The sequence below is a fragment of the Schistocerca cancellata genome, chromosome 5, assembly GCF_023864275.1.
Source record: "Schistocerca cancellata isolate TAMUIC-IGC-003103 chromosome 5, iqSchCanc2.1, whole genome shotgun sequence".
Taxonomy (NCBI): Eukaryota; Metazoa; Arthropoda; class Insecta; order Orthoptera; family Acrididae; genus Schistocerca; species Schistocerca cancellata.
Genome location: NC_064630.1, coordinates 802,206,287 through 802,233,173, shown reverse-complemented (window position 1 = coordinate 802,233,173; position 26,887 = coordinate 802,206,287).

The window sequence follows — 26,887 nt, the reverse complement described above, 5'->3', positions numbered from 1 at the left end:
GAGCACAAGCTTGAGTTTTGTCAATAATGGAGAAGAAACTCGGCCGTACCCTTTCAAGGGAACCATCCCGACATTTGCCTAAAGCGAGTTAGGGAAATCACGGGATACCTAAATTTAGATGGCTGGACGCTGATTTGAAACGTCTTCCTCCCAAATGCGAGTCCAGTTTGCTAACCATTGCGCCCTTCGCTCGTTTGTTAGGGAAGAACTAAGTGGAATGCGTGCTATGGAAGAACTCAGTAGTGCAACAGATTCCCTTGATAATGGGAATTTTTTATGTAAAGATGGATATCTTGCAAAGGCTATTAAATATAACAAGTTTGTCCTTCTCAGAAACCTACTCTCACTTGTCACAACTATCTGGGAGGAAGGTTACGTACCACTGAGTATGCAGAATTCAAAGAGTGTTACTCTGTATAAACAAAAGGGACAGCAGTGAAATGCCTCCGTAGTTGTTGCAGTCACTTCTAAGTGTAGCTGGGATGGCATATGCATGAGTCATCCTAACGGGATTAAAAATCTTAGCTTACAGAATGCACTCAGACTCTGAAAGCGGCTTCAGACCTGGCCGATCAACCATAAATATGATGATCTCTCTAGGACAGCTGCGAGGTAAGTGCCGCAAACGGCAGATGCCGTTTTATATTGCTTTTATTGGTCTTGTTAAAGCATTTGTTTTAGTGAGCAGAAATGGGTCCCCTTCAAGTTCATGCAGAAGACTGGAGGCCCACCTGAACTAACACAAGTAACTCTTTCTTTCCATGAGAAAACTGAAGCAACAATCTGCTTCATCGGTAAAATATCGGAAGCATTTTCTGTTAATAGCGTGTAAAGCATGAGTATGTCTTAGCTCCTACTCTAATTAGGATATTATTTTCCCTTCCGCTGCGACTTGTCTTTGAAGGCTGTGAGCAGGAATTGTAGTTACGTACTGGGTCTGACGGAAATATTTTCAGTATTGCCCGCCTCAAGGCCAAGACGATAGTAAATACAGTTGTTATTCGATGGCTGTTATATTTAGACGAAATCGAAGATGAGCAGCAGTCTCTAACTATCAAATTATCACATGCGTGTGGTCTTACCCTCAGCCTCAAAAAGACTACGATCATGGTGCACGGGACCACCAACCGTCCATCCATCAGAGCTGACGACAATTCTCTGCCGGTAGTTGATGACTTCACCTACTCTGGATCTACAATATGTAGCGACTTGTCTATTCACACAGAGATTACTAACATAAATTCAGAAGCATTATCGACCATGGCTAGACTGAAAAAGCGATTATGGAAAAATGGACTGCTCACAATAAAAACTAAATTTCTAGTGTACTACGCTCCTGTTATCGGCACCCTTCTCTATAGCTATGAGCCATGGACAACTCTTGCTGAACACGAATCTATACTGAACAGCTTCCATCTCCACTGTTTCTGGAAAGAGAGAGAGAGAGACAGAGACAGAGAGAGAGAGAGAGAGAGAGAGAGAGAAAGAGAGAGAGTACCCAACACCGAAGTCTTACAGCTCAGACACAACCAGCATTCATGCATCCTTGATCCACCGATGTATAAGGTGGTTGACACATGTCAGACGCGATGGTCCTGAGCGAATACCGAAAAAAACTGCTGTACGGAGGACTTCAACACTGTGTGAAGTCAGTGGGAAGATCGCACCTTCACTTCAAGAAGGATGTTTTGTAGGAGACTTCTGACCATGACCAGTATTAGTCCAAGTCGCTGGGAAAGTACTGCCGATGACCGTATCAAGCGGAAACTAACAGTGCGAAATGGGGCAAGCTTGAAAGGACGAGCGTACACAAGAACAAATCTAGAAGAGCACAATGTGGAAATGGAGAGCGGCCTCTGTTCGAATCCTTCAGGTTCCAAGTCACGTGCCCAAACTGCAGCAGGGGCTGCCACTCTCGAGCGTGATATTGCAGCCACAGCAGACGTTGCAGACACTGAACCAAGTACGCTGCACCACCATCCTTCGAGTACGGACGGATGCCGACAACATTCTAATATTAGGTCTGTAATACAATTCTGTTTCTTGATGTCAAGCAAGTTATTTGTTGTAAAATAACCTAAAACGTTAATATGCTAATTTCAATCATTTCTGTGCAAATACCGTTCCTGTTTTTGAATGTTGTTCAGTACGTACGTACCAAGCATCTGACTCATTTCTATACTAATGTTATCCCTACAAGGGCTATGTGGGGGTTGTTTTCCGTCCTAGTATTACATTATAGCTAAATTAATACTAGATGCAGGTTTTTACTGTTAAGGTTGCATTTTATGTGGTGTGCCAAAAACATTACACTTTCTACTTTCTGCATTTCACTTTTTGAGAAGCTTATCATTATATGCTGTGTTCTACAAAAGTTGCAACACCTCCGATTATTTTCGACACGACCTGATCTGATCGAATAGCAGCCCAATAATTATTATTAATGTGACCGTGTACCTAATGGGGCTGGCAATCGGAATTGACTGCTACTGGAGTTGTTACTTTCCAGTTCGTCCTTCTCGAATGCTGTAATAATGAGATGTCTGGTAACAAGAAGAACACCAACACAGTTTCACTAATTACGAACCTATATTCGTCTCAAAAACACAAAAAGGAGGAGACAGCCACTGCCTTCGTCATACATATCTAATTACGGCTAATCTCAGCACAGGCTTCTTCATTTTTCATTATCATCACACGTTAATCCATCACTGCAATCCAACACTGCAATCCAACACTGCAATCCAAAGAGATGCCGGCGCGGTAGACGCGAAACCAAAATATCGGCACTAAAATATCACTAATCACTTTCGTAACAATACTTCTTCACTTTCCCGGTATTTTTCTAGCGCAAAGGGGTTAAACCACGGTGATGGCAACTCCCTTTGTCGTTAAAGCCTTGCATTACAACAACTGGCCTCCACACATCTCTACCCGCAACATGGCACTGACTCAATTCCACACTCGCTCTCGCAACACGACACAATCGATTGTTCGCCCTATCGACCTGTGCCGAGTGCAAACTTATAGTAAGGGCCTACGGACCCCTTACAAAGTACTGAACAGTATCTGAATAATCATGTAAAAGTGCTATCAAACAGGTACTTGAGACATTATTGCCTTACAGACGTGTCATTTTCAAACTCAATGTTCGCGTTGCTTTCCATACGAATACCAGATAGGTCGATACAGTATGTAGACTTTGACCAATGAATTCATAAAATGTCCGAAAATGCAACACGCAATGATTTCAAAAGGCAGCAAATGACATTACCAGTTCTCATGACACAAAAATACACTTAAGTGACAAAAGTGATGGGACAGCGATGTGCACGTATACAGATGCCGGTAGTATCACGTGCACGAGATATGAAGGGGCAGTGCATTGGCGCAGCTATTATTTGTACTCATGTGAGTCATGGGAAAAGGTTTCCATCGAGGTTATGGCCGCACGATGGCAATAAACAGACTTTGAATGCGGGCTGGTAGTTGCAGCAAGACGCATGGGGCATTACATGTCCGAAATTGTTTGGGAATTCAACATTCCGAGATCCACAGTGTCAAGAGTGTGCCGAAAACACCAGATTTCAGGCGTTATATTTCACCACTGACAAAGCAGTGGCTGACGGCCTTCGCTTAACGACCGAGGGCAGCGGCGTTTGAGTTGGAGAGTTCTAGTGCTAATTGATCAGCAACACTAACAAGGGAACATCCCCATCGCACCCCCCTCAGATTTAGTTATAAGTTGGCACAATGGATAGGCCTTGAAAAACTGAACACAGATCAATCGAGAAAACAGGAAGAAGTTGTGTGGAACTATGAAAAAATAAGCAAAATATACAAACTGGGTCGTCCATGCGTAACATAGGCAATATTAAGGGGAATGTGAGACGAGGAGCGCCGTGGTCCCGTGGTTAGCGTGAACAGCTGCGGAACGAGAGGTCCTTGGTTCAAATCTGCCCTCCACCGAAAATTTTGCTTTCTTTATTTTCGCAAAGTTATGATATGTCCGTTCGTTCATTGACGTCTCTGTTCACTGTAATAAGTTTAGTGTCTGTGTTTTGCGACCGCACCGCAAAACCGTGTGATTAGTTGACGAAAGGACATGCCCCTCCAATGGGAACCGAAAACATTTGATCGCAAGGTCATAGGTCAACCGATTCCTCCACAGGAAAACACGTCTGATATTTTGTATACGACACTGGTGACAGCATGTGCGTCACATGACAGGAATATGTTGTCGACCCACCTAACTAGTACACTTGGCGAATGGGTGAAAAGTTTCTCCTACCTTGCCCGATTTAGGTTTTCTTGTGGATGTAATAATCACTCCAAAAAAAGTGATGAAAACATAAGAGTTTTTCACATAAACTGAAAATAAAAAGTTAAAATTCTCGTTCGATGGAAGATTTGAACCAAGGACCTCTCGTTCCGCAGCTGTACACGCTAACCACGGGACCACGGAGCCCCTCGCCTTACAGTGCTCATAATATTGCCTATCTTACGCATGGACGACCCAGTTTGTATATTTTGCTTATTTTTTCATAGTTCCACACAACTTGTTCCAGTTTTCTCGATCGATCTGTGTTCAGTTTTTCAAGGCCTATCCACTGTGCCAACTTATAACTAAATCTGAGGGGGGTGCGATGGGGATGTTCTCTTGTAAGTGAAATAACTGCAGAAATTAATGCGACACATACGACTAACGTATCCTTTAGGACAGTGCGTTGAAATTTGACGTTAACAGGCTATGGCAGCAGACGGCAGACGTGAGTGCCTCTCATAACAGCACGATGTTACCTGCAGTGCTTCTCCTAGGGTCGTGACGACATCGGTTCGACCCTAGAAAACAAGAAAACCGTGTCCTGGTCTGATGAGTCCCAATTTCAGCTGGTAAGAGCTGATGGTAGGGTTCGAGTGTGTCGCAGACCCACGGAGCCATGGTCCCAAGTCATCAACAAAGCACTGTGCAAGCTGGTGGTGGCCACACAATGGTGTGGGCAGTATTCACATGAAACAGACTGATGGTCATTAACTGTAAATTGTTATGATCGGCTACTAGCAGACCTTTTGCAGCCACTGATGTGTCCACATCGAGTATGCACTATTGATTTGCATTATGTGATATCGCTGAATCGCTGGCATCGCACTCAGGCACGCAGGCTGTGTGGAGCGCGAAATCTATGAACTAGAACGCCACATGCGCAGAGAGCGCGGTCGGGTTGTCTGGAGGAGGCCGCGAGAAGGCGCTGGATGCGCTACTGCTGGAAGTTGCTCTGGACGGCGGCGTGCAGAAGTAGCGAGATACGGCTGCGAAGCGGGTACTGCGTTCAGTACTGGGATATTTCTATTTCGGCCAGGACGAGAGCGTTTGCGCACTTGTCATTGAGCAGGACGTCACTGCAGCTACGGACAACCGATAACTTGGTGAGCTGCACTTGGAAACTATGTGGACTTGTGGAGACATATTCATGGTGTCGACTGTATCAGTTGCTATTTGAAGTTACTGGTAAAAATTTCAACTGTGTGGTGTGCTCGCGGCTCACGAACCTTAACAGTAACCGTCAGGTATTTGGGCTCAGCAGGGCAAAAGCTGTTGTTACGATATTGTGGCCTCGGTACTTTTCTCGAAGGCTGTTTTCCTGAACAATCCAATTGCACGAGAGAAAGCGTGCGCCCACCTGCTTGTATGTGTGTGTGTGTGTGTGTGTTTTAAATTAATGTCGCGTCTCTGAGTGTTCTAGAAGCTTTCCGTGTGATCGCGGGTTTGTTTCTGACGGTGGGTGACTTGTTGCGCGCTTGACTATTATTTGTCTGGCCCAACGGAAAAGGGCGCACTCAAATCAATCATGTAATGGTTGTAAAAAAGGAAAATCATTACTGTTTGCAAACAACAGATCAACGGTCTCATCGGACAAGGGAAGTATGTGGAAGGAAGTCGGCCGTGCCCTATCAAAGGAACCATCCTGGCATTTGCCTGAAGCGATTTGTGAGCTGTTATTGGCCATTTTGAGAACTTCCTGATAAGTCCTAGTTAACGAGGTTCTACACGCCACCAGTGTTGGTCAAGCTATCTTTCTTGAGGAGTAACTTGTTTTGAACATCCTTTTATGATGGCAGTTGTTTCCTAGAAACAGCCCAGAGCCAGATTGCATTGAAAGTGTTTTTAATTGTTAAAGTTAAAGTTTTTATGTATATTTGCAGAAAGCGTATTCTACTTTTTTTATTCAGAGTGAATCTTTCTCAATTACTGGAATAATGAATCCCTCCAGAGTGATTGAGGCTGTTGTAAAATTCCTCTAGAAATTAGGTGCATTTGGGTTTGTAGCGAATAAGTACCAAGAAATGAAAAGGAACATGTCACTAAGGGATTTGTAATAAGATTTATTTTTGAAACCATGTTTCCTGACCCTTATAAACGGAGTAGCCGTTTCAACTGTTCATGGAGGTCGTGTTCTCAAACAACGATGAAATTTTTTCAGAGGACATTGCACCATGTCATCGGCCCACAGTTGTAAACGGCTTGTATGAAGAACGTACAGGACATTTCGAGCGAATGTTTCGGCCGCCCAGATCGCCCGAGCTGAATCCAGTCGAGCAGTACGTGCAAAATACCCTGCACCGGCAGCACTTTCGCAGTTGCGGACTGCTACAGAGGGCTCAGTATTTCTTCAGGGGACTTCCATCGACTTGCTGAATCCGTGCCGCGTCGAGTTACTCCACTATGTAGGGCAAAAGAAGGTATGACACGGCATCAGGAGATGTCCCATGACTTCTGTCATCTCAGTGTATACCGTTAAAATCCAAAAACGTACACATTCTTAATTACAAATATTGATGTTAGATTGAACAGCAGAAATTTAAGGGTGGGGAGCGGGGAAAAACTAGGTAACAATGGCGGAGTGACAATAATAGTGAAATACGCTAAGAGAAACAATCAGACACATAAGATACAATGGCCGGTTTCAAAGATGCAAAATTAACGCGAATCGACTTTAAGCAACAGATGTCAAGTCATGTTACGATACATATTAATTTAGAAGATCAATACGAATATAAAAAGCGATACCAATACACGTAACCAAAAATCATGAGAACTAAGTAAGCATCACTTAACCTGGTTAGATCGCCTTGAAACACCGATGTCGATGCAAACAGCCAAAATCCGACATTAGTACAGATAGCCAAAACGCAATACGAATACCGCGGCAATCAACGAATCGCGGTATCGAAATAAAACAAAGGATTAATAGGTAAACAACACACAAACTGATCCTCCGTGTTTGTTGCTTAGCGTGCTAATTCCTTTTTAATTTTATATTCGAAGGCTACGAGCGGTATCGAAAGCCCTAGTTGACCTAAACACAGATTAAGCGTGACCCTTAGTTTCGGGAGAGCTACCACCACTCCAACAAACGACGTCGTCTCCAGCCTGTAGCGGTCGTGTCGCGGTGGAAGAGCATACGTGACCAATAGGCCTGCACCCAGCAAGCGAGGGGCCTCAGGATGAAAGGAGGGGAGGGGAGAGGAGGGGAGGGGAGGGGAGGGGTGGGAAGGAGAGAACGCTCGCCTATCTGCGAATCACTCTTAGCCATGTCTTTCACAGGCAAAGTTCTTAATAATCAGAAACGTCTTTAAGACTAAAGGAAGTGGCGACGTTCTGCTTCCATTAATCCCAGTTTGTACGTAAGTCGTGTGTCGATAGGCTCTTCTTGTCTATTGCACAACGTCAGTTCAAAAGAGTCTCCGTACTAGGATCAGTAGCAGTTTTATTCATCTTTGATTATTTTTCTTCTTAACAGTAATGTTACCACATATCCATTATGCTTGTAAAAGTTGCAGTCCATACATGTACGCATTTACGTACTTGCAGGTCTGTATTGGTGGATACGAAAGCAAGTTTTCGAAGCAGGTTAAATACGTAGTGAAGACATTTTTATGATAAGATTCGATGATGACACTGATAACATTCGTGCAAGTGAGGAATAGAATGAACAGTGCCGTGTAATGAGCACAGAATATACACTATGTGTAAACTAAAAACCGACAAAAGCAATGAGGGGCAGCAGGAATGATATAAATGTTGTTGTTGTTGTTGTTGTTGTCGTCTTCAGTCCAAAGACTGGTTTGCTGCAGCTCTCCATCCTACTCTAACCTGAAATAATTAACTTAAAATCAAAAGTGTGGGACCACGAGTTGGAGCAGGGGAAGGAATTGTGAAAGCGTGGAAGCAAAATCATGCGTGACGGCTGAAGAAAGTAGGTTATATGGAACAGATGAGTACAGCCAAAGTGAGTATTGCTGGAAACAACAAATCTACTACTGTCATAGGTCTTAATTTCCGGAAGTGATTTCTGAGAATGTACGTCTGGAGCACAGCACTTTGTGAGAGTGAGTTGTGGACGGAGGAAAACTGTGGAAAGAAAAGAACCGAAGAATCTGAGAAGTGGTGTTATACAAGCCTACTCAAAATTAAGTGGACTGATACGATAAGATATGAGAGGGTTCTCCACAAGTGGAAAAGATAGACAAGAAGAAGCGACTGGACGATAGCACACTTGTTAACATCAGGCAATAACTTCAATCGTGCTAGAGTGATACGTAACGGGTAAGATGTATATGGTTGGAAAGACATTGCAGTATATCTAACAAACAATGGAAGACATTTTTAACAGGATGAGGTAGGGTGTCATCCATGGGACTCTAATATTTGCGTTGAGTAACTTAGGGAAGAAATGTAAAACCTAAACCAAGATAGCCAGATAGGAATTAGAGTTTACAAGAAAACTGTGTCAAAAACTGTGCAACAGTGTTTGGCTTATCCTTAGTGTACAAAAATTTTATCCTCCAAAGAACCTATTTCACAGTGTAAAAAGCTAGAGCTATACTGTTTTGGACTTAAAATTAATCACTGGACACACCATTACCCGGAAACTGCCACTAGCCGGCTCCACAGTCGATTCTCCCCCCCCCCCCCCCCCCGTCTTCGATCATGGCCCAGTATTCTGACAATAATTAAAATGAAAAAGCCAATAATAATGAAGCTCCACCACAGCTGTCCTTAAAAATATGTGAATTATTTACCCAAGAATTGCGTTTCCAGTACTTCTTTATCTAAAATACGTAACCTCACCTGGAATGCGTAAAATGAAGCCAACAAAATTTTCAACAATGTTTTCCTTACTAAACTGGCTCGCCAGTCAAACCTGTGAATTTCGGAGGAGGATATATTAACTTTCACTAGGAGTATTGTAAGAATTATAAAACATAGTCTCCATAAGTGGTTGAAAACAAATCTTTGATTAAGCAATCTAATTAAAAAATTAGTAATACCTATCTGTAAAAGCTAATGTTTTATATCTGCATACATCTTTTGGCGATAGCAGGCAGTTGGTACATAGAGTTTTTGAAGTTTTGCGGAATATTTCAAGAAGCACTTAAAAGACCGATCGTTGTACCACAGTAAATGCCAGGGATGGCAAAGATTTCGTCTCGCGGGCCTTGCCAGGGGAATACAGAACCGTTCAGGCTCGCTGCATGTTTCCCCCACTGACACGCCACGTTGAGCATGAGGAGGGGGAACAGGGGAAAACTGCGAAAGCGCCGCATTTACAACATGATATTCTATTTCACATTTTCCAACATTACAGATCACAAACAAAACAAATTTTCAGTGATATTTAATTATTTTTGGCGCGCTGAAGACATAATTTTCATCTGCTACAAACTGTCAGGATATGGACTGTTACAGACAATTTCTCAGAGTTCCGCACTCAAGTTGCTACTTAATCGTGACTTATTTGGTTTCATAATCTGAAGACGGTGTTTCACTCAAATATCTCGATCGAAATCTTTAAACACTTTTGCAACTTCATTATGGAAACTTGGATACTCTACTTGAGGAAATTAAGGTAGACATCTTAGACAGTTTTAACGTTAAAAAGACCTTGCAGGTGAATCAACTACATACGCACTTGCTCAAGGGTAGTTCAACTGAAACAGCCAACGTTCTCGAAAACAGCTCACAAACGGATGTAAGATCGACAGTGTCCTCAAAACCTTTATAAAAATGAGCTTGTAATTCTTTGATGGCAACAATGAATTCTTCAAACCTCTCATTTTCTTTCATGCATGTGAGCATAGGTAACAGGGCTGTCTTTGTCGGACTACGTCCCCTCTATAATATCGATTCCTTTTTAGATGCATCCTCACCAAATCAGAAAGAAGTTACATAGCAGTGTCGTGATGTGGGCAGTGTGCAGTCAACTCCACTTAAAATGCGAATTCGGCAGTCCATTCCGAATGTTTTAATTTTTATTCCTGCACTACTTTTTTCCTTCATAAATTCAACAGTGGCGAATTTTAATTAGAAAAATTTTCCTAGGCATTCCCCTTGACATTACTAACCTACTTTGCACTGATATATGAATTCTCCATTCTCTTCGTTCAATTACATTGCAAACTGTTACAAATGAGAGTGGAATAATATGTCTGACTTCAGAAATTTTACTATTCTTACCATCAATTTCTTCACGTGCTCCATGACTGCAAGTTTAACATGAAGTGTATCTCGATGTACAGAACAAGGAATCCTGTCTGTCGATCGCTGTAATTTTTTGCACTTTCACTGTCAACAAAAGCTTTATTTTCTTTCCGCTCCGTCCTGTAATGTCTTTCACTACAAATATGCAATACCCGTCGCTTATGCGAATTCAGAATTCACATCCCTCTCTACTATCATTTCCTGAGACGATAGATTGCTTCTTTTCGTGCAAACACCCACTTGACCTGTGAACGTCCTTCATATCACAAGCGAATAGCTAAGCAGGGTAAACACAGCTGACAGTACGATTCTGCAGAACTCAGAGAGCTGCGCCGCACCACAGTGTTAATTGAAATTTCGTGCTTTCCCGGGTACTTCCGACAAGGACCGACCAAAGCCAAGTGATACACAGGGCTTTCACCCATATGAGGCCCCACACACGCTGCATGCGTGACGTTTAACACGGACATGGCTGCCCCTGGTGTAAGACACAACAGAGGTTCACATTCATTATTTACCTCATCTATAATAGTTATCAAATGCCACAATGTTCTAAAATATCTGAAAGAAACATTAACAACACAGAAAAATGCATTATTTATGACAAATGTCACAATATTGTTACACACATGCATTCATCAAATTGGCGCCTAAGACACTGCTGTGGCCTTTGAAATTAAGTGCCTCAGTGACATTTTCGCATATGGAAAAAAAAAATGAAAACAGGCAGCTGAAATTTCAAGTTAAGCATTAAAACTAACCCTGCAAGGCTCATACTGCTGCAAATACAAATTAACTTAACATTAGCATTGAGAATGCACAGCAATGTTTTTTGTGTGCTCTACTGTTTCCACGTCTAAACACATTTACGTAAAATGACAAGCAGCTGACGTTCAAAGTTAGGCTTAAATATCAAAACATGCCAGGCTAAAAGACTAGGCACCACACAAAAAAGGTCGAAATAACTAGATTCAGAATGCCTATTATTGGTGGAACACCCAGCTTTTCACCACCAATTTACAACGAGGGCGAGCTACGGTCAGCATTATGGCTCTCTAAAACACTCCGCAACGAGACTAAGGTTCTCTAAAACCTTTATACTCTGTATTTCCTACAACCATCACCAACCTGTAATAATAATAGTAATAATAATAAAATATCACACACACACACACACACACACACACACACACACACACACACACGCACACACACTACAAGACTTTAGGACGGGAGGGAGAGGATGTCTTTTTCGCTTAAATTGCCACACGATATTAGGAAGAGAAAAAGGTGTTTTGTTAAGATATGTCACCTAAACTGGCCAAGTTTCTCTTTGTTTACACATTCACTACGCAACCCAAAAAGGTCAGAATGATGTAACATCTCCAGAGGCTATGACACATACTATAGGTCGAAAGTAAAATCTTCTGATAAAATTATTTGTCATTTACCAAGTAAAAATTAAAAAGGCACACACAATTGCAACCTGCTTACCGTAATACACAAATATAATTCCAGATATCTTTGAGAATTTGAATAAAATAATATTTTACTATTTCTGAAAACATGCAACGTTTTGCATATTTTGGAAGCGTAAACGACCTGTAAATTCCACATCTGAAATGTCTATGTTAGTTATTAAATTGCGTACAGCTTCTATATTGGTACTACTAATAAATATTTTTGGCCTTATGTAGCACTTGTTAACGACAAAATTTCAGTAGCTGTACTGCAGGTGCAAGCTTTAAGAACTTTTAGATTAAATATTTCTGAATCTAAATTGCTTTATAACTTATTAAAACATATAGAGTTCGTTTACTAACAAAATTAAATGCATCTAGAGCACTACTGCAAATCTAACTTATAGTTTAAAATGCACTAGGAATTATCAATATTACCCTCGCATATAAAACTCGCCGATAGTGCGATTTTCGTTCCACACTTTTCAAACATATTGAACATTCAAATTAAATACTTCCGCCCCTGAGTTGTCTTTATCTATACGTAGAATGAAGAGCGTTTCTTTGTCTGTTTGTAATTCATTCAAATTTACAGTTTTAATGTTGATGACATTTTGCACAATTTACCTTCAAGACAGAGGAAGATCACTGCCTACATAAAATTTACTTGAAATGCATGTACATGTAATGTATAAAGGGACGTTTAATACCAAAAATAAAAATCTCTGGAAGTTCTTCCCCAATTTACTTCAGATTTGTACATGGTCAACATATACTCCTGGAAATGGAAAAAAGAACACATTGACACCGGTGTGTCAGACCCACCATACTTGCTCCGGACACTGCGAGAGGGCTGTACAAGCAATGATCACACGCACGGCACAGCGGACACACCAGGAACCGCGGTGTTGGCCGTCGATGGCGCTAGCTGCGCAGCATTTGTGCACCGCCGCCGTCAGTGTCAGCCAGTTTGCCGTGGCATACGGGGCTCCATCGCAGTCTTTAACACTGGTAGCATGCCGCGACAGCGTGGACGTGAACCGTATGTGCAGTTGACGGACTTTGAGCGAGGGCGTATAGTGGGCATGCGGGAGGCCGGGTGGACGTACCACCGAATTGCTCAACACGTGGGGCGTGAGGTCTCCACAGTACATCGATGTTGTCGCCGATGGTCGGCGGAAGGTGCACGTGCCCGTCGACCTGGGACCGGACCGCAGCAACGCACGGATGCACGCCAAGACCGTAGGATCCTACGCAGTGCCGTAGGGGACCGCACCGCCACTTCCCAGCAAATTAGGGACACTGTTGCTCCTGGGGTATCGGCGAGGACCATTCACAACCGTCTCCATGAAGCTGGGCTACGGTCCCGCACACCGTTAGGCCGTCTTCCGCTCACGCCCCAACATCGTGCAGCCCGCCTCCAGTGGTGTCGCGACAGGCGTGAATGGAGGGACGAATGGAGACGTGTCGTCTTCAGCGATGAGAGTCGCTTCTGCCTTGGTGCCAATGATGGTCGTATGCGTGTTTGGCGCCGTGCAGGTGAGCGCCATAATCAGAACTGCATACGACCGAGGCACACAGGGCCAACACCCGGCATCATGGTGTGGGGAGCGATCTCCTACACTGGCCTTACACCACTGGTGATCGTCGAGGGGACACTGAATAGTGCACGGTACATCCAAACCGTCATCGAACCCATCGTTCTACCATTCCTAGACCGGCAAGGGAACTTGCTGTTCCAACAGGACAATGCACGTCTGCATGTATCCCGTGCGACCCAACGTGCTCTAGAAGGCGTAAGTCAACTACCCTGGCCAGCAAGATCTCCGGATCTGTCCCCCATTGAGCATGTTTGGGACTGGATGAAGCGTCGTCTCACGCGGTCTGCACGTCCAGCACGAACGCTGGTCCAACTGAGGCGCCAGGTGGAAATGGCATGGCAAGCCGTTCCACAGGACTACATCCAGCATCTCTACGATCGTCTCCATGGGAGAATAGCAGCCTGCATTGCTGCGAAAGGTGGATATACACTGTACTAGTGCCGACATTGTGCATGCTCTGTTGCCTGTGACTATGTGCCTGTGGTTCTGTCAGTGTGATCATGTGATGTATCTGACCCCAGGAATGTGTCAATAAAGTTTCCCCTTCCTGGGACAATGAATTCACGGTGTTCTTATTTCAATTTCCAGGAGTATATATATATATATATATATATATATATATATATATATATATATATATGATGAGTCACCTAACGTTATCGCTGGATATATTTCGTAAACCACATCAAATACTGACGAACCGAGTCCACAGACCGAACGTGAGGAGAGGGGCTAGTGTAATTGGTTAATACAAACCATACAAAAATGTACGGAAGTATGTTTTTTAACACAAACCTACGTTTTTTTAAATGGAACCCCGTTAGTTTTGTTAGCACATCTGAAAATATAAGCAAATTCGTAATCCGTGCCGTTTGTTGCATTGTAAAATGTTAATTACATCCAGAGGTATTGTAACCTAAAGTTGACGCTTGATTACCACTCCTCCGCTGTTCGATCGTGTGTATCGGAGAGCACCGAATTACGTAGGGATCCAAAGGGAACGGTGATGGACCTTAGGTACAGAAGAGACAGGAACAGCACATTACGTCCACATGCAAACTCCTTTTTATTGGTCTTTTTCACTGACGTATATGTACATTACCATGAGGGGTGAGGTACACCTACACACGTGGTTTCGGTTTTCAATTACGGAGTGGAATAGAGTGTGTCCCGACATGTCAGGCCAATAGATGTTCAATGTGGTGGCCATCATTTGCTGCACACAATTGCAATCTCTGGCGTAATGAATGTCGTACACGCCGCAGTACATCTGGTGTAATGTCGCCGCAGGCTGCCACAATCCGTTGTTTCATATCCTCTGGGGTTGTAGGCACATCACGGTACACATTCTCCTTTAACGTACCCCACAGAAAGAAGTCCTGAGGTGTAAGATCAGGAGAACGGGCTGGCCAATTCATGCGTCCTCCACGTCCTATGAAACGCCCGTCAAACATCCTGTCAAGGGTCAGCCTAGTGTTAATTGCGGAATGTGCAGGTGTACCACCATACTGATACCACATACGTCGACGCGTTTCCAATGGGACATTTTCGAGCAACGTTGGCAGATCGTTCTGTAGAAACGCGATGTATGTTGCAGTGCTCTCCGATACACACGATTGAACAGCGGAGGAGTGGTAATCAAGCGTCAACTTTAGGTTTCAATATCTCCGGATGTAATTAACATTTTACAATGCAACAAACGGCACTGATTACATCTTTGCTTATATGTTCAGATGTGCTAACAAAACTAACGTGGTTCCATTTTAAAAAAACGTAGGTTTGTGTTAAAAAACATACTTCCGTGCATTTTTGTATGGTTTGTATTAACCAATTACACTAGCCCCTCTCCTCACGTTCGGTCTGTGGAATCGGTTCGTCAGTATTTGATGTCGTTTACGAAATATATCCAGCGGTAACGTTAGGTGACTCACCCTATATATATATATATATATATATATATATATATAAACATCTTCACCGATTTACTTCAAAGTTTTTGGCTGCTTTACTTCAAATTTCTACATTCAGATGGAACGACGAGGAACAATAAGGAAAACATAAGTGAGCGACGAACGAAATATATTGTTGGAAACCGACTGTAATTCCTATCGCGAAAATATATTACATTACCGATCTCCGTCTTGGAGATAGTACCATCAGACATCACTAGACTACGAGTGCAAGCTCGACAACTGGACAAAAATATGATTGAAACTCTTATTTATTGATTATTTGGCATTGTTGCATATGACACGCACCCTAGAAGTTATTTTTATTACTGAAATCCACAGTGCGAAACAAATGCTAACAGGTCGAGGATGTAGTACAAAAAAAAATCACTACATAGCGGACTGACGAAAAAATTGAACAGATCCCATAGATTTCCCGATGTGTGATGTAAACTGTTCGATCAGTTCGAGTCGTGCTCAAAGACAGCCCAATTTGAAATAGTGAAAATTGAACCGAAGCAATAGAAGACGAATTCTTCAAAAACACAATGAGATACTTATCGCAAAGTGTAACAACAGATGACGCAATTAATCATCTCTTCATACAGCGACGATATAAAGTTTGAGTAAATTTGTTTGAATATTGAATTAAAAACGCTAAAAGAAAGTCATTTAGTTCCTTTCGAAGTTTAACAGAAATATCGGTGTCATGTGTATGGAAGTTCTGTTTAGAAAAACTAAGTTGTAAGTTTTGAAGCCGTTTATAACGTTGTTTCTTATTTGACTGTCATTGTGGTCAGTAGGAAGCGAAGCTATTAACTTGGATCACCATTTATCAGTTAAGTTGTCACCTGGTATGCCACAGGTGAAGATGAATTACTCCTCGGATTCTACTGGTGCTTGGCGATTTAAATATAGCCTTCGATTTCAAGCGTTTGCACTTTTCCCATCAGACTTGCATTTGCTGTGGCTATCAAGAAGACACAGGGCCAATCACTCTGTGTGGCGGGCATTAATTTGGTCTAGGCATGTTTTACACATGGCCAATTATACGTGGCTTGATCAAGAGTCTACAAGCCAGGCAGTTAGTTTGTTGATTGTTCAGACAAACAAAAATTTTCTGCTATCAAGCTTTGCGATTGGAGTTTTATTTTACAGTTTTATTCGGGTTGGTAAGGCTATACGTTTCTGACTGTAAATACATTTTCATTATATTTTCGTAAAAGAAAAGTTTTGCAGCTTGCAGTGCAGAAACTGAATCTGTATGTCTTCATGTAATAAGGGAATTTTTCACCCCTTCTTATTGTAATTGCGTGCTTGAAATGTACAAGATGTTTCTAAAATATGTACTTTCACCATTCCAACATCTTTAATTTTCTGAAAAAAAAATTGGATTAATGAATAAACGTTTCACATATTTACTCTTAGATTTTAGATACACTATGTATTACAGATACATAACTTCAGTTCGTAATTTAAAAAGGAATCAATGCGTAATTCCTGTTTTAAAAGTTATTACTAAATTTTTGGTTTCTATTGGTATATCTCTGCAAATGTTAGAACCAGAGGCCTTCTTTTTATGAATGCTGCAGGTAAAGAAGTATTCATTCATCGCATTCTATTGACATCCAGTGATTCAAATACAGACTTCAACGCAAAGTGACAGCAGTTTCTCATGTGTCTTGCATTCGCTACAAGTATCAAAATGGCACACGACCAATTACTTTTTGTGGTAGAGATTAAACCCCCAGGCAATCCTGAGCTCTGCAGTTAGTTAGTTACTGAATGACACACAGCTCGTTTCTTCAGAACTTTAGATTCATATATAGCACTACTGCTTCCCTTCGTTCCTGCTGTAATATTCTTAGGTATTTGGATTTTTCGGACCTTACATAAGCCTGATCCATAACGACAGTATGATACAGTACGAGATCCTCAGAATATAATAACTATATTATATCAGCAAAAGGCAACTGCAGTTAGTCTCATGTACCAAATACCAACAAAACAATATCTACCAATACATAGACAGGGGCATGAATAAACAAGATAAAGTGGAACGCATTTTGGAGACGAACAGAGCAGGTGGTTAATGACATTGGAAAACCGCATTTAACAAGAGAATGGTGAGCTTCAGTGCAGAAAGTGTTAAGGCCAGAACAATATATTATTCCTTTTAACGTGAATACGGCCAGGACCGAGCGTAAGTAGCTGCATGGCATCAACAGCACTAGGCTGCAACTCAACAAGAAAAATAAAATTCACCTTTAGCGAGATGGTGACTGGCTGAAGCCATACTGGGCGATGGGGAGATCCTCATTATATAAAGGCATTTTGGGTACTGAAGTTTTCCAGATCTCTTTCCTCATCTCGCAGCAGACCACACAAGTGTGTGGAAAATAGACAGAGCATTGAGAGCTTTGCCTTCTGCGAAGTGAGGATGATACGCTTCTCGTATTGCGGTGACAGATAGCAAAGAGATAGGCAATTATTCCTGTGCAAATTTTAGCAGGCAAAGAAATTGTGCAAGTCGCCCCAACCCTTAGTGAGTGTCCAACAGCCATTATTTCACCCAGGGAAAGATTAACATTCTATGGAACGCAGGAAAGTTTAGACTGAGTGAATTCAGTTGACCAGGATAGGGAATAATTGTATCAGATCCAGCATATAGACAACGCCGTTGCAGATGCCACTTGGTAAAGTACCATCGTGCATTAGGCCATAGTAAATGTTGAGTCTAGAACTGCTCACTCCAACTTGTGCACACTTTGACCATTGAATATAAAAAGCTAGGATACTAACCTACCCTCACATTGAGTACATGAGAGCTTTTCCATTGGTACAAAAAGTACGTTTTTCTCCACCAACTCAGTGCATTGACCAGCTATGACAATGTAGATGTAAATGAGTTAATGAAGATTTTTTAATCATGCTTTCCTGTAATAAAAATATTATGTGTAGAGGTAACGATTTTAACAATCGTCAATTCAATATGTCCAAAAATTAAATATTTTGTTATTGAGTGTCAAAAGTAATGGAACATTATTGTTGTGTATCATTTGACCCCTGAAAGCACAGTTGATAAATTATATGTAGGATAAAAAAAGGTAATACCTGGTTTGTCTTTCTACAATAGACCCCAAACTTTCACCTTTATTAATTCATGCATTCTAGTTACGTGACAGCAGAATTTCTAATGACTTTCGCTATGATCCACACCTGATATTAGCTGCCTTACAGGGCCAGCTTTATATTTATTTAGAATATTTTGACACATCGGGCTTGAGAAGACATTTCAGATGTTTTGTCCTTTTGCGCAGTAAGTGGTGAGCTAAGTTTGCTCACATTAGTACACTCACTGTGCAGATACAGAAGTGCGGGCAATGACAATATATATTATAATGTTGTTGCCCCATTAAAGTAGTCATTACTGAGGCAGGAAATTTACTGTGTGTGTAAATCGGAGAAATGCTAATGACCATGAGGCATATGTGGATATACTGTGTATATTTTTTTATGCTGTGCACACTTGGATGATGAAAATAAATGATGAGGCACTACAGCAGCTAAGGCAAATGTGAAAATAACTGACCACCATTATCCTACATACTAAAATGTGAAGAGAATTATAATCAATGGGAACATGATTGTCAGTGGAAAATTGATGTAAACGGTAAACAAAAAGTGAAAATTACCCATTGTCCATTACATAAAAAAGACAGTAGAAACTGTAACAAATGTGACAAACTGCACCAAAATTGTTACAAATAACTGTCACAATTAAAGCATTTTAAAATATAACTGTAACTATAGCAACTACATCTGTAACAACTGTAACAAATTGTCCCAAAAATGCAGTAGCTGTATGCACTGTACTAACTGATCTATGTTACAGCCAAAACTTGCTATAAGAACTCTGCTACCTATTACCCACTAAAAAAGTAAAATGTACCTATATTTTTTCCATCATTTTAAGCATTTCAGGTGTTAGTTTAGATCTGGGCATACTGAAAAAGTAACTTTTAGATAAATAATTCAGATATTTTTAGCATAGTAAAGATGGAACTTCATTGTGATTGGCTGTGTTGTTTTAATGGTGGCCAAAATACTACGCTCTGATTGGGAGAGAGGAAAGGGAAGTGGTGTATTGTAAACTATGTTAATACAGAAACAGTGCATATCATAGAAGTAATGCGGTTGGTGACATTTTTGGGCATCATTTTAGTATTAAGTCAGACATATGAAAATGTATGCAAATATTTTTGACTGCCAAGTGAATAACACTTATCTTTCACTTCGATGTAATTTTTACTCTATCGTATTAGTATTATACCAGTAATATGTAAATGTACACAAATATCATGAAAATAATGCTCCTTAGCGCCATTCTTATACCTCATCGTAATGCTACAGTCTGGCTGGAGAGGAGGGAGTTGGATCATGAGGCACAAAGCACAACTGGGATACTCCCTCGGCCTTTAATTTTTTTTAAATTTTCCATTAATTTTCAACATCTCATCACACACATCTTTGGATGAAAGTTTATAAATAGTTGGGATATTAAAAAATTGTTTTATACACAGGGCAACTGATCTCTTTAGGTTTTCTCATCAATTGTTAAGTTTCCTGCCATCCACTATCTTGGATTTTGCAATTTCTCACTACCACCAGCGACTGCAGCGTCTTGACAATGGCGCCAACTAGCGGCGAAAATGGGAACTATGACAGAAATACTAAAGATATACTGCACGCCACATTCGTTTACCTGAAAAGCTCAGTTATTATTCTACCTTCATTAGTGAGATATTGAGCTACGAAAAAGAATAAGTCGTTTTATCCACTGCAGAGTTCGGTCGCAAAATTTTTCAGAAAGAAATTGTGAGTGTGAAAGTATGTTGTGAATGACAGGTGGTTTTCTAGCAAACCTATACTCCTTGTCGTATCAGAAGTTCATGAGTTGATGGAATGTATCGTTTAATAGGCATATTTAAATTACATTCTTTTTTAAATTACAGTATTAAGTGTTTCAGTTTATTCGGACAACTTATTCATCATATTTATCACTTGCAAGATACGTTGCTTTGAGTTTTGTGCTTGTTCTTTATTGGTAAAAGCAAGTTCAGTCTTGATCTTGCTCTACAGATAGCGTCAGAACTTCTCATTTAGTAATTATTAATATTTTTTAACTTCGAAAGTGTTAGGTAAAAGTATTATCAGGATGTAGTTGATCAATTAGCACATACATTTTACCTTGAGTCTGATTACTTTGTTTGGCTAACATTCTTGTGGATGTTTTCTCTATTTTGGTAACTATTTTTCATATATTTCGCACCTGTTCCGCAGAAGACAAATTCTTAGCTAATAACTGAGTGTATGTACCGAAAGTATACACCCCAAATATTTCATCAAGTGTATTTGCCTGTTCAAAAGAAGAAAGAATTCTGATTGGGGTGCGGAGGAAGCAAGCTCCAGCAACTGACCGCCAGCACATTGACAACTGACAGACAGCACATTGACAAGTGAGCGCAAATGTGGCGCCAGTTCTACGTGACGTAATCGGGGATTGTTCACCCATCAACCCCTCTCTCCACATGCAGCCAATTGATGCTCCAGTTGGAACTGACAGTAGCATAAGCTATGTAATGCATGTCTACGAAAGTAGAGACTGAGACAGGTGGGTAATAAAAGGTTACAGGTATCGTGAAATCTTGTTGCTACTAATTCCGCAGCAGTTCTTATAGACCATTCGAAATTAAAGAAGCAGTTGTGAAACTTACATTGTAGCAATAATCGACGTTGTTACTGCGAATTTCGTCACGTGCTTGCGGTAGCGTTCTCGCTTCCCGCGGCCGGGTTCCCGGGTTCGATTCCCGGCGGGTCAGGGATTTTCTCTGCCTCGTGATGACTGGGTGTTGTGTGATGTCCTTAGGTTAGTTAGGTATAAGTAGTTCTAAGTTCTAGGGGACTGATGACCATAGATTTTAAGTCCCATAGTGCTCAGAGCCATTTGAACCACTTTTTCTTGTGCTGAGTTATGTTGTGTCTCACATTAACAAAACAATCATTTCGCAGTGGCTACATATGTGAGCTTCTGTATTATATAGCTGTCGCTGGCAGTGCACGAAGACAAAACATGATCTGAAGGCAGTCGACAGAATTCGGCCGCCTCAGAACCAGACGCATATTCGAAATGAAAGCCTGAATTAAATATAAATATAAACGTTCCTGAAAATTGCGACACATTGAGAGAATGTCCTGAATGGATGCAGATGGTATCTGTAACAACTTGCGTCTCTTTATGGGCACATGTTTGCATTTCCTGACTAACGATCAGCACTACTTTCACTACTCCCACGAAAAACAGGATTATTGATAACTGCCACCCGACCGCATCTTCCTCAACTGAAGACCTAAGACAAAAAGAAGTCAAAGCGTCAGACTAAGAAGGAATTATCCGTAAGTGGCGGAAATCGGGGGATAGTTGCTTGGTTGGCTTAAAAGAGGGGCGGAAGGGACCAAACTCATCGGTCCCTAATCGGCGGATGTGATGTACATGTACACACAGATAAATGATAGCAATTTCAGAAACTGAACAAGTCAATAACGCGTTGGTCCAACTATGGCGCCTATACAAGCAGTTATTCGACCACAGCGTTGGCTGACGGAGTTGTCGGATGTCCCCCTAAGAGATATCGTGCCAAATTCTGTCCAATTGGCGCGTCATAGCTTCAAAATCACGAGTTCTTGCAGGGTCCTGCCCATAATGCTCCATACGATCTCAAATGGGGCAGAGATCTGGCGACCTTGCTGGCCCAGGTAGGGTTTGGTAAGCACGAACGAAAGCAATAGCAAACCTAGCCGTGTGAGCGGACGTTGTCCTACTGAAGTGTAGGTCCAGGATGGCTTGCCATGAAGGACAACAAAACTGGGCGTAGTGAATCGTCAACGTGCCGCTGTAGCTAATGGTGCCGCGGATGACAGCCATAGGGGTCCTACCATGAAATGGAATGGCACCGCAGACCTTCATTCCTGACTGTCAGGCTGTATGGCGGGTCACAGTCAGGTTGGTATCCCACCGCTGTCTGGGGCGTCTCCAGGTCTCCAGACACGTCTTCGTCGGTCATCGGGCTCACTTTGGAGTAGAACTGTCTTCAGTGACGAGTCCTGCTCGGTCAATGACATTCCAGAGCTGGGACGGGATACCAGTCAGCGTGGCCCGCTGTACAGCCCTCTAACGAGGACCAGCGCCCATTTCCGTTGCTATCCGTGACACCCTTTAGTGCACAATTATTCTACGCCCGTTTTGTTGCCCTTCATAGCAACATATCATGGGCTTACTTTTCGGCAAGATAATGACCGTACGCATTCTACTGCTCGTGTTAATGGTTGACAAATCATAGCTGGGCCAGAAATGTCGCCAGATCTCTCCCCAGTTGAGAACGTTTGAAGCATTACGAGCAGTGACCATCTCGGGATTCTATCTAACATGGCAGTTGAACAGAATAAGGTATGATATCCTTCAAGAGAACATGCAACAACTTTATAGATCAATGTCAAGTCCAATAACTGATTGCGTAAGGTCCAGAGGTGGACCAACGCACTACTGATTTGCTCAAGTTGTGAAGACCTTTCTATTCTCCAAATCTTCCAATTTTCCTTCAGTTTTAATCATTTTTTGACTCTAAGTGTACACCATATCTACCGATTTCCGTCCCATTCAGATAGCTCCTTTGTTTCGTGTCTTTCCCTTTCTTTTTCGTCATGTATGACTGGAGTTGCTGTGTCTTAAATGGTACGTACATTTAAGATTCAGTGGAGAGGTGTATCACGCTCATCTTTATATGATGTGACACTGCTAGTAACAATACAACCGTGTTGCCAGTTATTAACAAGATAACAGTGATATACTCTTACGTTTTTGACCAGCACCGTGAACATTTAATAGTGGCATTTCGCCAGATACCTAGACAATGCCAAATCGACAATATGACCAATAATTTCGTTTCTTTTTTCTCAGTCTTCTGACTGGCTTGATAAGGTGCGCAAGGAATCCTCTCCTGTGCGGAACCCTTCGTCTGAGTGTGGCACTTGTACTCAAAATTTTCAGCTGTTTGTTGGATGTATTCATTCCGGTGTCTACTTCACCCCCCTCCCCCCCCCCCCCACTTTCCCATAGTTTGACACTGAACTTACGTATAGTAACACGAAATTTAATCCATAATGTCGTAACACTTGTCCTGTCATCCTGTTCCTCCTTCTCCTCAATGTGTGCCATATATTTTGCTCCTCGTTCATTCTGGAGAGAGCCTCGTCATCTCTTATCAGCCCACCTAAATTTCAGTATATCTTCTGTAGCACTACGTCTCAATCTCTAACGATTTGATTCTCTCTTTTCCGGTTTTCCCCACAGACGATGTGTCACTTCCATATAGTGCTGTGCTCCAAACGTGCGTCTTCAGAAATTTCTTCCTCAGATTATGTCTGATGTGTGATTCTAATTGGCTTCTGCTGACCCGGCTTGTATCCTTTGCCTGTACCAGTGTGTTGCCAAGGTGGTTCTTGTATCGTCTGTCCCGTGTTATTTCGCTTCCAGCATAGCAGGTTTCTATAGTACTTCTAGTTCATGGGCCCAATTTTATGGTAAGTTTCTCACTAACTTCATTTCAGCTACTCCTCGCCGGCCGCGGTGGCCGTGCGGTTCTAGGCGCTTCAGTCCGGAGCCGCGCTGCTGCAACGGTCGCAGGTTGGAATCCTGCCTCGGGCATGGGTGTGTGTGATGTCCTTAGGTTAGTTAGGTGTAAGTAGTTCTAAGTTCTAGGGGACTAATGACCACAGCAGTTGAGTCCCATAGTGCTCAGAGCCATTTGAACCATTTGAATCAGCTACTCCTCATTACTTTCCTCTTGCTCCAACTCATTCTTAATATATATTCTGTGTTCAGAGGAACCATCGAGGCATTTGGCTAAAGCTATTTAGAGAATTGACGGAAAACCTAAATCTGGATGTCCGGACGCGGATTTGAACCGTCGTCCTCCCGAATGCGAGTCCAGTGCCCTAACCACTGCGCCAAGTCGCTCGCTGTGTTCAGAGGAACATTCACTCCATTCGGTAGGTCATTCTAAAGAAAAAGTTCTCAGAGACCTACTGCGCGTAGTTTTGACCGTGACTTTTGTTTATTTCATCTTGAAGAACCAGTTATACTTCCGAAGTTAACGAAAGTAACAACGTCAGACGTCGGTAACAAACAACAGAAGACCATAAAACACGAAAAGTCCTGAACTAAATTCGTAAATAAGTAAGGAAATGGCTGTAATTTTGTTCAGTTATGACTATAAGAGCCAAATAAACTCCTACCGGTCGTGAGTATGAAGTACATTGAATGTAAACACAATTAGCGTAACTGACAGCCCGTCAGATTCAAAATCCCCACCTTGCAGCAATAGCGGACGAGCCGGCTAGCTGTGACTGATCGGCGTTCCGAATTTAATGGCGGACGCCACAACTTAACGCGTTATGCCGCATATCACAACAAAACACGTAAATGCGTCCAGTAGAAACACTGTACACACGCATAAAAACACTCCCCTAAAAAAAATGTAAAAGACATGCAATAACAACTACAATAAGACAAAAGAATCAGATACTAGTCATTGTTATTTACTACCCTTATTAATGGTAGGTCAACAATGTCGCCACAGATAGCAAGCGTCCTACACTGAAATTACATTTATTTCTAAGGAAAGCAATTACAGAGACAGGTTTTTCACAAAAGAGAAGAAAATTACATTTGAAACAACACGAAGTGCTTTAAGTCACTGCAGGGGGAAATCGTTTTGCGTTGAAGGTTATCTTTTTGTATCTGATGCGTTGTGCCGTCAGTGACAGCACGTTGGTGCTGCTGGGGAAATTATTTTAAATCCATCGGCCATGAAATTACATTCCTCCGTGTATCATTCTCCAGACAATAATATTATCTTCCCGAGATTCCGAAATTAGTGACAGAAGGAAGAGGATCCGCTGGAAATGGACGGATCTAGACAGAGGAGTCAAATTATAAAGTAATGAAGATTAAACGCTCACAGTAAAAGGCATAAAAGTTGATACCAAATCTGAAAATTGGAAAATAGGGCCGGTCTTCCCACGGGGTAGTGGTTATGAGGTCCTACATCGAGAAGACTGGAAAAGACTGAAACGGTACAGTAGTTTCCGCTCCATAAGCAGCAGGTTTCACTGCTCGCTCGCAGCGGGAAATACACAGAGGCGGCTTCACCGCCAATTTTATTGCACGACGTGGCCGGCCGCGTGTGTAACAGAACCCATGTGGACTGGTGGAAAGAAATGTGTCAGGCTTCATAATATGTATTTATATGTGTCGTGTATTATGCATTTCTTGTACGTGAATGTGAATCTGCACATGAACTTTCCTAATCCTCCTCCCACCTTTCGGTAAAGTGTGGCCAAACCTTTGTTGGGAAGTAGTTCTGTAGTATAGTAGTGCCAACCTCACTCCTGGGTAGGGGATCAGAGAGACAGCACAGGCAGGTAAAAGTCAAAGACGTTCCAGTGTCACAAGATTTGGGATGGAGAGGTTGGTCACGACCAAGTGGTTCGACCACCCCTTCCACGGGGGCCCAGGAAGACCTCTGGGTGCCTGCGATATTCTGGGAGTGTTACAGAAGACGGGTAAGTGAGCAGACATGACCTCCGTGCGTCTGTGTCGATGTTCACACGTAGAAGAGAGGTATTTGAATATTTGCACTAATTCTTTTATCTCCAGCTTCGGATTGTGTAAGGAAATGAATGTTCTCGTTTAATTTCGGAAATTTGACCCCCTGTGTTAATGTATCTGGTCCCCAGTTTGCCTGTTATCCTCCTCACATAGTGGTTGTCCATTGTAAAATATTGTGAGACTTTGGTGGTATACATTTGGCGAACGCAATTCCATCTTGCGGCCGTGTTGCGCAACGGATAACGCTTCTGACTGCGTAACAGAAGATTCCAGGTTCGTATCCTGGCAGTGTCACCGGATGAAAGATTACTGTCAAACCTCCTTGCCTAAGGACGCCAGATGAAAGTTTATGTTCAATTCAATTGTTTAAAGCGACAATTGTCAAATAACTGTAAACTGGAACAATTGCTGCAATCGCTGTAAAGTCGAGTGATAATGTTTAAATAAATAGATAATCAATCGTCATCAATCTTTAAGATACCCTAAAAATCACAAAGGTTCAAATGGTTCAAATGGCTCTGAGCACTATGGGACTCAACTGCTGGGGTCATTAGTCCCCTAGAACTTAGAACTAGTTAAACCTAACTAACCTAAGGACATCACAA